Raw genomic sequence first — 14,679 nt, 5'->3', positions numbered from 1 at the left:
AGGCACTAAACCTGAAGACGCCCCATTTTCACGCACCTATTGGCGATACCAGACCTGACCAATACCACCATACCCCACACCCCCCTGGAAAAGACAACAGATTTACTGGCAAGTCTGAACGGGAGCAGGGAAACTACAAAAAAAAAATAAAAATTCTGTCCCCCTGCTCCCTGGTGCTGCCCCCCTGCAAGGTGCTGCCCTAGGCACCGGACCACGGGTGCCTAGTGGTAAATACGGCCCTGTGCTTGCTTGTTCTTGCTATTTGCATGTAAATGTGTTGCTTGTGTTATTTTGCATACGCCATTTATAGTTTTCCTGTCACTTTGTGTCACTGCTGTACTGAAGATTTAAAGTGTACCCCCATTGGGTCTGATGGAGGTCACATGCATTATGGTCTCATTGCCTGTTGGTATCCAAGGAGAGTCAAACTTCCCACTTAACAGAGAAATTTGCCACTGATCCTGCAGTGAGCCATCATGACACTTATGTACATATATCTAGAGCTGCGTGACAAGACATAGCCACAGTGTGTCACTGAGCATCAAATATGTTAATTAGGCAATTTAGGGCACTGGAGTGTTACTACAACACCATTTCCCTCATGTAAGGCGGTGTAAGGCTATGTTCACACAGCCCCGTGATCAAGCTCTTGTACGCGAAACGTGCGTTGGGGAAGAGAGGCACCCACGGACCATTGAGGTATACATACCTAGTTGCACTTGGCACTTTGCGTTGTTTGCACTAATTTCTGGAAGCTGATTGCCCCACATGGTGACAGGCTCAGGAGGGGTAATTCCATGTCAGGTAGACTATAGTAGATTGGTTTGCAGCACTTTATTTATTTATTCATTTGCTCCCCTCTGATGCTTAGGTACTTCCCTTATAATTGTTCTGTCCAGGTGGGATCTGTGGTGTACCCATACCATCTCTGCATTTCTGCTTATATATTTAAATATAAGTTTTCAATCATGTTTAATAAAGGATTTTTTATTTAAATTTGAATATTTCTAAGTGGTGCCTTTCTTTGTAGGATTTCTATGTTCACACAGCGTATATTTTCGTAAAAGTACGGCCGTTGTTGCAATAATCAACACCAGCCATACTTTGTACAAAAAGACACGCTGCATGTTCTTCTATGGGATCCCAGCCGGAGCGTATACACGTAGTATACGCTCTGGCTGGGATCCCAAGTGGAGCTGCAAATAACTGACATGTCAGTTTTCTGCGGCCACTATTCAGTGAGTAGCGGCCGTAGAAACCCATGTCAGTGCACACTATGGAGCGAGCAGCTTTGGCCGCTTGCTTCATAGTGTGCTATGGGGAGTTCTGATGCTGGCGCACGCTGATGTGCCAGCATCAGAACTCTACAGCCATAAAGATCACCCGGCCGGTACTGCAGTACCGGCTGGGATGATCTTTGCAGAGACCGGCCGTTCCGTGACCCGGCTGCAAACGGCCGGTACAATACGCCGTGTGAACATGGCTTAACAGTGAGTCGGATTAATGTTTAAAGTGGTAAGTAGGCGGATTGGTGCACCAATGAGTGTAGTCCCACCCCAGTACCCTCAAAAGATTCTAATTAACATAATAATAAAACATAGGATTTCAGAAAAATTACAATGACAACAGAGGTAAGAAAACTACCTTGTTCCTCAGTGTCTACTATCCTATGAGGACAAAACTGCAGGTGAGATTCTCAAAGACTAAAAAACGACAGAAGAGACGCAGAGACATTGACTTGCTGCTGAATGTTGTGGCTATGACAGGGCAAAGGAAAGCAGAGAGACTGACTAGAGTGCACAGGTGACTGAGCTGGCTGTGTGAGGTCTACAGAGAGTCTGGTGAGCTACTAAATAACTGACTAAGCTTATCCATTACATGACACTGCCTCCTACACTACAGATACTTTGCAGTTATGTATACATTGATCTCAGGAGAACAGTGTGTAAGACTAAGGTACAAAACAACAAGATGTCATCCCCCATGCACCAACCAACCATGATAGGTTGTATGTTCTAGAAATATACCTCTTAAAAACACCCAAGTGTGAGTGGTTCCTGAGTGAGTAAAGTTAAAAGTACTGGGTACTCCACAAGTGCTACAGTTCCTTTACCATTCTTCAGTGACGTGGTTTAGTGTGTATGTCCCGAGCAGAACCACCATATCTTCAAAACAACAATCTGTGAAGTGGAATACACATAAAGTGAAAAGGGCAATGAAATACCTAAAGGAAGTGTGTCATAAAAAAAAAAAAAAAAAAGTGTGTGTTTAACTTAAAAACTTGATTTAAACAACAGGTCACCTTTACCTATTATTTGAATCAAGTTATTATGTTACACATACACTTGTTTGATTTTTGTCTTTTTATTTTGAAGTTTTTGTTAACATTACAGCATTTTTCAGTCTAGCCACTGAGCCTAATAATAACCTGACACTTAGGGGAGGATTTATCAAGACCATACGCGTTCACCGGTCTTAAATTAGGCCTCGTCCCCTTTTCCCTGGCCGAATTGACTAAGAGGCACACGCCTCTTAGTGTAACCGACCAGCCGTGTGCCTGACCGTGCGCCTGGTGTACAAAATCTGTGAGCAGGCGTAAATCATGATAAATGAGGAGCCTCCTCCCCACCTTGACGCCCATCGCCCCTTGAACCACCCCGCCCACTCATCGGGCAAATGGGGGATACGGCATGGTCTAAATATATCAAAGTGTGTAAAATAGAAACTAGTAGAAACTGCCCAAAGCAACCAATCACAGCTTAGCTTTCTGCTCTGGAAAAAATGAAAATTGAGCTGTGATTGGTTGCTATGGGCAGTTTACTGTAGTTTTTAGGTGACACACCTTCCCTTCTCTGCCTGTGGTATAGGAAACAGCTTCTGTTCAAGGCGCAGATGGCAGATATCTACCGGTAAGCTGCCTCATAAAGTTTTTGTATATGAAAATATTTTTCTATAGAGCATTTGTGTGGAGTGATTTATGCAAGAATATCTTAACAATCTTTGCTTAAAAAAAATGTAATTCCATAATTTACTGACCTTCACAATTCCAAGAACCTAACCATCCCAAGAACTAAAGTTCCAAATATTCCAACCATATCTGCATGAAATACTCTGATGGTTCCGTCATGGAGATAGATTTGATTATGGTACGTAGCACATCTGTGACACGCCAAGGCTCTAAGATCTCAAAACTTACAAACAATTAGTACATGTATTTACCATATAAACTCATAGCAACAGCAGGGTGAGCGAGGAAACCAGGAAGTGATTAGATTCATTGGGAAGAAAAACATTACAGAGATGCCAGTTACTTTACTAATTTCTACTTCTTTACATATATGTATGTGGTGAACATAATTATAACAATTTTGTTTCATGCTTCAATCCCTTTAAGTGCCATTAACTGTAGTATTTTCTCTCATTACAGTATACATACCAGTTCTGTGAAGTCTAGAGACACAGGTTATGTTGGTTCATCTGGCAGATTCATGTCCATTCTGGAAAACACCCCCACACTATGCACACATGTCCACAATGTAAATACTGATTGTTAATTAACAAGTGTAGATATCCAGACCATCTCATGAATTATAGATGTTTCATTTACCCAGCCCAGTATGGAAGTTTTATATAAACTGAGAGCGTTTAGTTGTCCAGGGGAGGTAGAGAGGAGGAATCATAAATTTAATTTCAATATATATAGGCTACAAAGGTTAAAAAATAAATTTAAATGGTTTTAATATCAGAATTTTAAGAATATACATGACCAAATTTAAAACAAAACAAGTTTTGTGTGTGTGTGTGTGTGTTATTATTGTATACATATTTTATTAAACAGACTAGGATAAAAAATAAAGAATCAAGAAAAGAAGCTTTTAGTATTGTGACTTATCATGTAATTATTATGACATTGTGACACTTTTAATTAGTTTTCTATACTTTACCTTTACACTTAATTATTTATCACTTTAATATTAATCGTTTTAAAAATCATTTTTACAATTTAGTTTTTTCTTATATATGTTAGATTTATATTATATTTACTTATTTTATCTTGAGTTTAATTTTTTTTTTATGCATTAGGATACAAAATCCCTTGATACATACCTGCTCATGAAAATGTATTATATATTGTTTTTTTTTTTCAGTTGTTTTTACCTTTCTTATAAAATTGTTACTTTTAATACTATTTATTAATGTTTTTATTATTTGACTGTTATTTTTAGCATGTGTGGTCATTTTTTTTTTTTTTTTTTTTTACCTACGAGATATAAATGAAAGTAAAAAAAGAAAACACCTACTAACATTTACAGTGTTTGGTTCCAGTATATCTTAGACAATGAATAGCACAGCGATATTACGGTGATATGTTTTCATTATGGTTCAGGAAATAAATAAATACATTTGTGTAAGTTGTATAAAATATAGGGTCTAAAAAAGAAGACATAAAAAGGGTAAAACATAAGATAAACACATTACTTATTGATCCTTCGGAAAGTTTGTGCCCCTATTTACAAACAAGTCAAACACATGATTCTGTATAAAGCATTAGTAGCATTCAGTTTATGATTACTTTTTGTACACCCTTATGTGCTTATCACATCAGAACCTTTAACTGTGTTTTTTTTTTTTTTTTAAGGGAGAGAAGTATGTTTTATGTATATCGGGAATTTTTTTTGTAATACAGCAATCATAATAACTGGAATACGTATTCTCATAATGAACTGGATAAAACTATTACCTGTGCTAAACAGAGGGCCCAGTGTAATGGTCTCAGTTTGTGCTTGCTCAATGGTAAATGTTTGGTTTTCTCTTGAACAAATCTGTAATGAATAGTATAGATAAATCTAACTAAAAAAGTACTGTAGATAATATCAGTGCAGGGACAAGAGCAAGGGGGGTGGAGGGGGGGGGGGCTATACACAAATGCCTAACATTATAGTACCTCATGTTTGCTATACTTTATACCAACATTTTGACACAGGGTATTGGATTTCAAGCTTTACACTAAGACTATGATCATACAATGACAAAATGACTGACACTTTTTTGGACAACCGCCATTTAAAGACAAAAGACGTCTATCTTGCAGCCATCTTTTCCTGTCAAAATGATGGCCATCCTTAAAAACAGATGCAAAATAAACATTGCGTGAACATAGCCTAAGCCACAACCCTTTACCTCTTCACTTCTTGTAAAGCAATGAACAAAATGACTGGTGTCGTAGACTTGCATTGCACAAATAAATAATTAAATAAATAAATAAATACTACTGCTACTACTACTACTACTACTACTACTACTACTACTACTACTAATAATAATAATAATAATAATAATAATAATAATAATAAGTAATCGGGCCTTGTTCAAAAATACAAGACATACTAACAGAGGCCAAAGGAGCATTGTTTTGGCCACCAGTGGGTACACAGGGCACTATCTATATATTTTGCATAGTTGCTATTTGAGCTTTTCAGTATATACACCTTACAATACACCTTGCTCCAAATGTGATATGGACACAGTCTGAGAAGTGGTATTAGTAGGAAAACTAATTGAGGCTATGTTCCCACAATGTAAAAATAAGGGCAAATACCAACAGTGATAATTAATAATGGACGGTGTTTGGCAACAACTGCTGGTATTTGCTTTTATTTTTACATTGTGGGAACATAACCTTAAACTGTATTTTATGACAGATAGCACATAGTAAGGTGTTAAAAAAAAAGTTATACATACCGGATAACAGGAATCCAATGTCGTATTACACAAGTGTACCTGACAGTGTAAGTACATTTTGCTGTAGTTCCGAAATTTATTGGAGACTTGAAGTTGAAATCGACCTTCAGAAGATACTCCATTCTCCAGTATAGACAGAGCGCTGTCATTTATATCAGGACAACTACAAAATAACAATCCCATTACACAGTATCTTTATAATCTCTTGTATATATTCTACAATGTACAGTATAGTGAAAACAATCCTGGTGTCATGACCTGATACTACTTTTAAGGAGTACGTTCACCTTGGATAACCCCTTTCTGTTAAAAATTCCCCAACTGATCACAATATATTCCACTACTAGGACCCTTAGCAAGTTACTATTCTTAATATGACAAATATTTCATTTAAATTTATAGCAGAGGATTAGAGATGAGCGAGCATGCTCGTCGGAGCTTGGTACTCGTTCGAGTATTAGGGTACTCGATGGTGCTCGTTACTCGGATGAGCATCTCTCGATACCTGAGACAACGTCATCTTCCTCTTCCTGCATGTTTGGCGGCTTTTTTTCAGCCAATCATCATGCAGGAAAGTCTTTGGGAGCTCATAGCATCACGTGGGAACCCTAGATGTCAATAGTAGCGATTGGCTGGCCAGATCAGATGACCTGGGCATATAAGAATCAGGTCCCACGATGCTCGCTTCAGACGCAGGCTGGATGAGCATTGGGAGAGAGCTGCTGTCTGTCTGAGAGAGTGTTAGGGTTTGAAAAATAGTGTCTGTTAGGCAGGAATCATCCGCAAAAACCCAACAGTCCTTCTAAGGGCTACAACTTCTTTTTTTGTCCTCCTCTTGGCTGCTGGCTGAGACTTGTAGTGCAGCTACCTCCATCTTGGCTGCACACTGTGCAGAGCGGCTGGTGCCAGAAAAGGGAAAGCCACATAGACCCCAAATAAATTGCCCTCTCAGTACTCATTTTTATTTCTGCTGTACCTTGGCTTGCTGGGATCTGTAGTGCAGCTAATACTATCCTGGCTGTGCAGTGTGCAATGTAACGGGTGCTCTAAAACATACAGCACCTGGTATGTGGTACACACAAACTCCAAGCCTCCCCATAAGTTAACTAGGGGGGAAAAAAAGTCTAACACCTCATTCACACACAGATTATTTTTCAGGATCTTAATTTACCATCCTAGAAAAGGGATCTTTTGATTCCAATGTGTTCATTCATACATCTGTTTTGAAAACGGATCCATTTATGTCCAAAAAAAGTAGGACCTGCACTTATTTGGTCCATTTTTGCAGAACGAAGGCTCCAGTTAAAGCCAATGGTTCTGTTTTAAAAATAACAATATACAGATGTACGATTTTTGTGCTGTCCATTTTTACTGAAGCGTTGCTTGGTAAGCCCTAGACACGCTCTTCCCGTTGGCTATTTACTCTCCTATCTGCTTTGGATGCATTGCTAATCCCATCCAACAAGCTGTACAAGTTTAACTATATTAGTTGAGATAGGAATACCTTAAACAGTTGAAGGACAAAGAACAGTAGTTAAAGAAGCTGTTCACAAAATGTTTTTATCTGCCCCCCCATGCGCTGGTGCGTATACTTACCACAGGTGACAAGTGTCCCTTGGTTCTGGTCCCGCTCATGTCACCCGCTCCTGTGACCCCTTTTCTGTCTCCTGTGATTGAAGGCCGGAAGTCATGCTCTCCCATAGAGAATGCATTGAAAAGTGTGGCTTCCGGCCTTCAATCACAGGAGACAGAAGAGAGGTAACAGAAGCTCGCGAAACGGCTGTCACATAGATTCACAGCGAGGTGCTGGCGTCTGGGTCGCCTAAATACAATGGATCGTTTTTAATGTAACCACAATAAAAGTCAAGTTTTTATGGTGAGTGCCCTTCTATTTTTTAAATTTTTTCTATTCTTTCATATTGAATATTATATTGGAACTCAAATTTCAGAGGAGCACCCCATACCCCCCTTTTTCTGACTAAAAGCTAAATCCAATGGGATATCCTAGCGGGACACTGTTCACACTACGATAGTGCTGATCGCTGTTTTTTCAGAGTGGAATAGAAGCAGGTGAAGTGAGTGGGGGACTGGAATAAAGCCGCACAACAGCGGTCACCAGTGGTGAGTATACAGGCCAGCACGCAACTAGGAGGGGGGGGGGGGGGTCAGATTAAAAAAAAATTGTGAACTGCTACTTTAAGGCCATCCTAAAGACACCTGTAAAAAAAGGGCTGATACAGTTGGTTGAGACAACTGAACGACAGAGGGATGAAAAACTAGGCGATTGTTTTAGACCGACCTGGCCTATTGTACTAATACTGTACACCCTACCTGAAATACATATGGACTTGCATATTTCATCAGGGCACTCCAGAATGTTAGGTAGGGGGTCATTATTCAATGATGCAGCTAACTTTTTGACTACTATGTAAATTTGCCACAGGGACAGAGTTATTTGTGCAGGGTACATCAGATATTTAAGATATCTACTATAATGATTTCTGAGATCGCCATTTCATATTGTTGGATGTTGTTCCATTGTATATCTCTATTGCATATTCTAAAAGGTTTGAACCAGTAGAGAAAATAGTTGATAGCTAGGACATATCCCCAGGATGTACATTGTTCCCATACTACATTTTCCATAATTCCTTTTTGTTTATGGAGGCATACTACCAACAATGTAGGGGGACAGCTATGAGGTGCAATAAGGCCTTTAAGTATGCTAAGTTCTACATGGTTGTCTTCAAGAACAAGCATATGTACTGTTTACTTCGGACAATTGGAGAGATTTTTATGGTTGAGGAACAGCTGGCTTTCCGGCATGAACTTACAGTGTGTAGGATGAATTAGAATTCACATTGATGTATTATACCTTATAACTAATGTTACAAGAGCTTGATAATAGCAATTTTATCTGCTCAAATGTTGCTACTCTATGCTGGTGGAGTATGCTGTGACTTGTATCCCGTACCTTACAGATTCAGTTTCTCGATACTCAAATCCCATGCTCAACTCTTTTTGAAAAGTACAATTAGAAATAATTTGCCCCATTATCAAAGTAAGCATCCTATAAGCATGTTAAAGCCAAGGCAAGAATATTAGTGAGTGACCCAAAAGTTACAGAAAAGAGAATGAACGTTAAGATTAACAATGAGGCTAGCCCCTGATATGGGAGTATAGGTCAAAAACAGTTTTAAAAGAGTCCAACTTCACTAGGGAAGTAAGGGATGTAATTACGCAGGTACCATTTTGTCCATCTATGGGTATCATAGTAGGATAATAACCCACATTCTCATGAAAAATTGGCTCATAGTCCAACAAGATTGCACCCCCCCCCCCCTCCCCACATACACACACTTTGTAATAGAAGAAATGATCACCATAAGCAAATTCTGGTGAGGTGGAAAGTGGAAAACCGGTGCAGCAGCAGCAGCAGCACTGTAAGCTCTTCCCCCCCCCTCCCTTTCCCACCTAATGACCACACAATCTGCTGCCTGAGCCAAGATGATGATCTTGCTTTATGGACACAGGCTCCTCGTTGGTCGTAATGTGGACACAGCCATAATAAGCCAGATATCCATTAGACCCAGTAATCTAGTAATTCAATTTTGAACACCATAGCATTTTATTATAGTGCTTGAAAAGCACTATATTGTAATTCGTATTCTTCTTCCATTTCTTCCGTTTCTTCTTCCAGCCATTTTTCTGCGCGTAATACAGCCTGAACCGCTTTGCGAACAGACTGCTTTTCGAAGCCCTCGGCGGTGTGAGGTGTGCTATCTATTTTTCGTTTTGATCGGATTTGTCGTGTTTAAGAAATTTACGTTTCCAGACCCCAAATTTCCCATAGAAAATAATGGCCCATTGGAAATAATGGCCACACTCTAACCGCTAACAGCCAATCACAGCACATATGCAAATAGCTGAAATATAGCAGCCAATAGGAACTCTAAGGTCTTGTCAGGCAATGTATCACAACATCCACAGTCACATGTCCACTATTGGCCAATAGAAGATGTAATATTTTGTCTCACTGACATGAGTAAGATTGTCATGGTAACCAAGCAATGATCTTTATCATTATAAGTAGCAGAGGTCAGTCAGTAAAATAGCAGAGCTGAGGCAGCCATGTAGCAGGGAAGGTACCCTAGCCACTCTTAAAAAGACGGTACCCGAGCCGCTCTTATAGGGACGGTACCCGAGCCGCTCTTATAGGGACAGTACCCGAGCCGCTCTTATAGGGATGGTACCCAAGACGCTCTTAAATGGACGGTACCCAAGCCGCTCTTAAATGGACGGTACCCAAGCCGCTCTTATAGGGACGGTACCCAAGCCGCTTTTAAATGGACAGTACCCAAGCCACTCTTAAATAGACGGTACCCAAGCCGCTCTTAAATGGACGGTACCCAAGCCGCTTTTAAATGGACGGTACCCAACCGCTCTTAAATGGACAGTACCCAAGTCGTTCTAAATGGGTCCCTATAAGAGCGACCTGGGTCCCTTTTAGAGCGACCTGGGTCCCTTTAAGAGCAAAATGGGTCCCTTTAAGAGCGAAATGGGTCCCTTTAAGTGCGACCTGGGTCCCTTTAAGTGCGACCTGGGTCCCTTTAAGAGCGAAATGGGTACCTTTAAGAGCGAAATGGGTACCTTTAAGAGCGAAATGGGTACGTTTAAGAGCGACCTAAGTCCCTTTAAGAGTGACCCGGGTCCCTTTAAGTGCGAAATATGTCCCTTTAAGAGCGAAATGGGTCCCTTTAAGAACAAAATGGCTCCTTTTAAGAGTGACCTGGGTCCCTTTAAGAGCGACCTGGGTCCCTTTAAGAACGAAATGGGTCCCTTAAAGAGCGGCCTGGGTCCCTTTAAGAGCAAACTTGGTCCCTTTAAGAGCGACCTGGGTCCCTTTTAGAGCCACCTGGGTCCCTTTAAGAGCAAACTGGGTCCCTTTAAGAACGACCTTGGTCCCTTTAAGAGCGACCTGGGACCCATTTCGCTCTTAAAGGGATGGGAGCCAAGTTGCTCTTAAAGGGACGGCACCCAGGATTTAAGTTTCTCTTAAAAGGAAGTCACTGGTAAAGGGGCGCTCTGGAAGTCACTGGTAAAGGGGCGCTCTTTTGAAGCACTATGTATTTCCCTCGAAATGCAAATCTAATTTTCACATAATATTGTGTAGGGATCTTCCCGGGGGATGGTGTGTTTGGACACAGTTCACAGCAGACTTGGACTTGTAAAACAACAGCTTGGCGTTTATTTTCAGCATAAACAGTCCGTAACAGAAATATTGCAACACTGTGCTTTAAGAACAAAACAAAAGGTCTTGCCCGTCTGGGCGCTAACTAACAAAAGCAGGTTACCTCTCTGACACTTCAGTCGGCAGTATTGCAGGGTGTGAACAGGCCCCAGCAGCGATAGAACTCCTTGCTCCCAGGAAACACAGCATGCAGGCTGTTCACCCTGGCTGAGAGCCCCCACCTGCATCTCTGTGGAGCTCTTACCTTCTCAGGCTGATTGCTCACCTGATGGCAAAACCCAAACTGGATCGGGGGGAGGGAATGGCAAGTCCCACTACCAAAACCTACCTGCCATTCCATGTAAATCCAGGCCCGGTAAAAATAAATAATAACTCAGCAGCATAACACTGCTGAGCAACAGATCCCTCCTGGACTTACCATCTCACACTATGCATCAGCCTAGGTGAGATGTACACCCCCTCGAACACATCTCCTGTGACATGTCTACAATTGGTACGTATCCAGTTTTATCATACGTTATATGTAATTAATGCAGTCCACTATTTGTATTTACTTGTCATTGTATTGCATGTTATTGTATTTATATAATAATTGTGTTCACTTCTATGTATTCCTGACAAAGGCACATTGGTGGCCAAATGGAGCTTATCTAAAAAAAATAGATTTTTTTTTAACCTAACTTTTAAAGATGCTATCATTTTTCCTTTTTTCCAATTAAAGTAACGCTGGTATTCTGATGCACAATGATGTGCACAGTATATTCATTCTTATACCTAAAATGTGTTTATTGCTTTTGTCACATGACAAGATTTCCAGCATAATTCAGGTGTCCTTGATGATAATGGAGCAGTAGAAGAGGAAGACACTGGCATGATGGAAAAAGAACTCTTAGGGTGCGTGCACACTACGGAATTGCCGCGTATAACCCGCGGCGTATTCCGTCGCTCGTCTCCGCACACGGCGGCGCGCATTTCCGTCCATGCCATAGACACTATTCTATGCACGGGCGGATTCCGCGTTCCGCCAAAAGAATTGACATGTCAATTCTTTCGACGGAACGCGGAATCCGCCCGTGCACAGAACAGTTTCTATGGCACGGGCGGAAATGCGCGCCGCCGCGTGCGGAGACGAGCGACGGAATACGCCGCGGGTCATGAGAATCAGGACTAGAGCAAGCCAATCCAACCAACTAGAATGTTTCCAATGTAATATAGATCAGCTAATGTGAAGTGTTACCATCAAAATCCTTAAAAATTGTACAAAACATAATAAAAACATAAAACCCCTTTAATCCTTAAATTTTACCATTAATCTGTATTAAAACTTGTCTAGGTCACCAATAAATAAAGTATTACAGTGTAATAAATAAGGAAGCAGAGAGAGAGAACTTACTAGTCATTCATGATGTCATATAGACTAGAGTCGCCGTTCTCAGATATTACTGTAGCAGAGCAATTCTTTATTACCAACACAACTTGGCTGTTTAGTTTATTTTCCACGCTGATCCCAACATATAAATTTGTCTCATTCTTTAACCACGCGGTTGGGCCTTGATACAGAACAGTATAACTAGAATCTTCAAAGAAGCCCATTCTGATTGGGTAGATAGTTGAACCGTCAATGGTAAGATTTCCTTCACTGCAAGACACAAATACTATTATATAGCATTTCCATTATGGTCATCATGTACTGCTAGTCTTAGGGTCCTATTATACAACAGATTATCTGACAGATTTTTTTGAGCTAAAGCCAGCAATGCACTATAAACAGAGAACAGGTAACATTGGAAAGACTGAGATTCCTCGTCTTTTCAAATCCACTGCTGGCTTTGGCTTACAAAAATCTGTCAGATAATCTGTTGGAGCAATAGGGCCCTCTGCCTACGCCGAGCAGGTAAGGTACGCTCGTGGCCGGGGGGCTATCGGAGCAGCGGGGGTGGCGATCGGAGCGGCGGGGTGGCGATCGGAGTGGTGGGGGTCGCAATGGGGCCGGCGGGGGTGGTGATTGAGCCGGCGGGGGGGGGGGGGGGGCGGGCTGCAGAGGAGCAGGGGCCGGGTTGCGGGCAGGAGGCCGGGTTGCGGGCAGGGGGCCGCGCTGCAGGATGGGGGCCGGGCTGCAGGCGGGCCTGGCTGTGGGCGAGCGATCTTAAAACGATTTTTCTGTACAATATATCGTTCCATCTAAACGCTGATCGTTATGAAAAAAATTTTTTACTCCGACAACGTTAATCGTACGATCGGGCAAATTATCGTTCCGTGTAAACGTAGCTTATGATCTTACTCCACACTTTGTAATTACCCTTATTGCCCTCCCTTCTATGCATTGAACCTCAACTGTTCGTTTACAATAGAAACATTAAAGATAGTAGGCCGACAAAGATCCTTCTTATTATCTTAGGATAGATATACTGTATGTTTATCCCAGGCAGGTTTACATTCAGTTATTGTAGATTTACCGACCACATCTGCTGAAAGTTCCCAGCATCTACTACGGATTTTTTCATTTTGCTTTACCCCAACTAACCTCATAATGTGACCACTTGTTCTTGAGTTTAGTTTTTTATATAAAAAAATAAATACAAAAGATTTTCCTCACTTTCTATCCATTTTCTGGGGACACATTCCTTTAAAGCTAATGTACCATCAGGTACATGTGCTTTAAGTGTAGCATATCAAGAGAACAGGGCCAGCGCGTGGAATTAATGGAGCCGCTTCATGGAGGGACGGAGGATTTCCTCCCCCTGGGGGCGGGCCAGCCCGCCTCCCGTACTTCAGCCTGAGGCCGGCGCCGTTCTATTGGTATGCTACACTTAAAGGGAATCTACATGATGGTACATTCACTTTAATATTTATTGTACAGAGTGGTCAAAATATGTAGGAACCTAAATAAATGGAAAACAGTGGTTGCAATGCCATCCTGTCTGTGACATATTGCTAAAGTAAGTGGGCAAATCTTTGAACCCAACATTTTGAAACCTGCCATTTTGGAACTAAGTTCATATTCTATGTGAAGGGATATATGTGACATAAATAAATGTACTTCCCATGTCGTTAAGGGGTTAAAACAAAAACAAACAACACACATGTAATTTTTACTAATAAGTATAGTTTACCTTATAAATGTGTTTCCCACTAACCACAGACTTGTTTCCATATTTCTAACGTAGGAACACAATACATTTACAGTGTAATCGACTGTTTTATTTGCACTGTTTGACTGTGGTGATAGATAGATTACATTTGTGTATGTCCAATGTGTTTCATTCACCTAAAACATGTCACATAAAAAATCAACATAATAATAATAATAATAATAATAATAATAATAATAATAATAATAATAATAATAATATCAACCGTAACTGTCATAGACAGGCCAGTGCTGCAATAACAAAATCTACAGGATGTTCTGATTAGGCAAAAGGGTAGACCTTTGTTTATTTATTTATATTTGTAATTAGATAAAACTAGAGGTAAATTAAGCTCTTCCCCCGTCATGCATTCTGGGCCTTAAAGGAGATGTTCAGACACAGACTTTTTGTTTCAAAACTGCAGAGGAGGAGGTGAGTAAACAAAACAACATGCACTTACCTTCCTGGCTCTAGCACTGGGGTCCACTGTCCTCTCTGGTTTCAGGTCGCTACCTGATCTAGAGAGGTGACTTGAGATGTGATGTTCCAAGCCTG

The sequence above is a fragment of the Dendropsophus ebraccatus genome, chromosome 9, assembly GCF_027789765.1.
Source record: "Dendropsophus ebraccatus isolate aDenEbr1 chromosome 9, aDenEbr1.pat, whole genome shotgun sequence".
Lineage (NCBI taxonomy): Eukaryota > Metazoa > Chordata > Amphibia > Anura > Hylidae > Dendropsophus > Dendropsophus ebraccatus.
The sequence above is the reverse complement of the archived record's forward strand: the minus strand, read 5'-3'. Positions refer to the sequence as shown.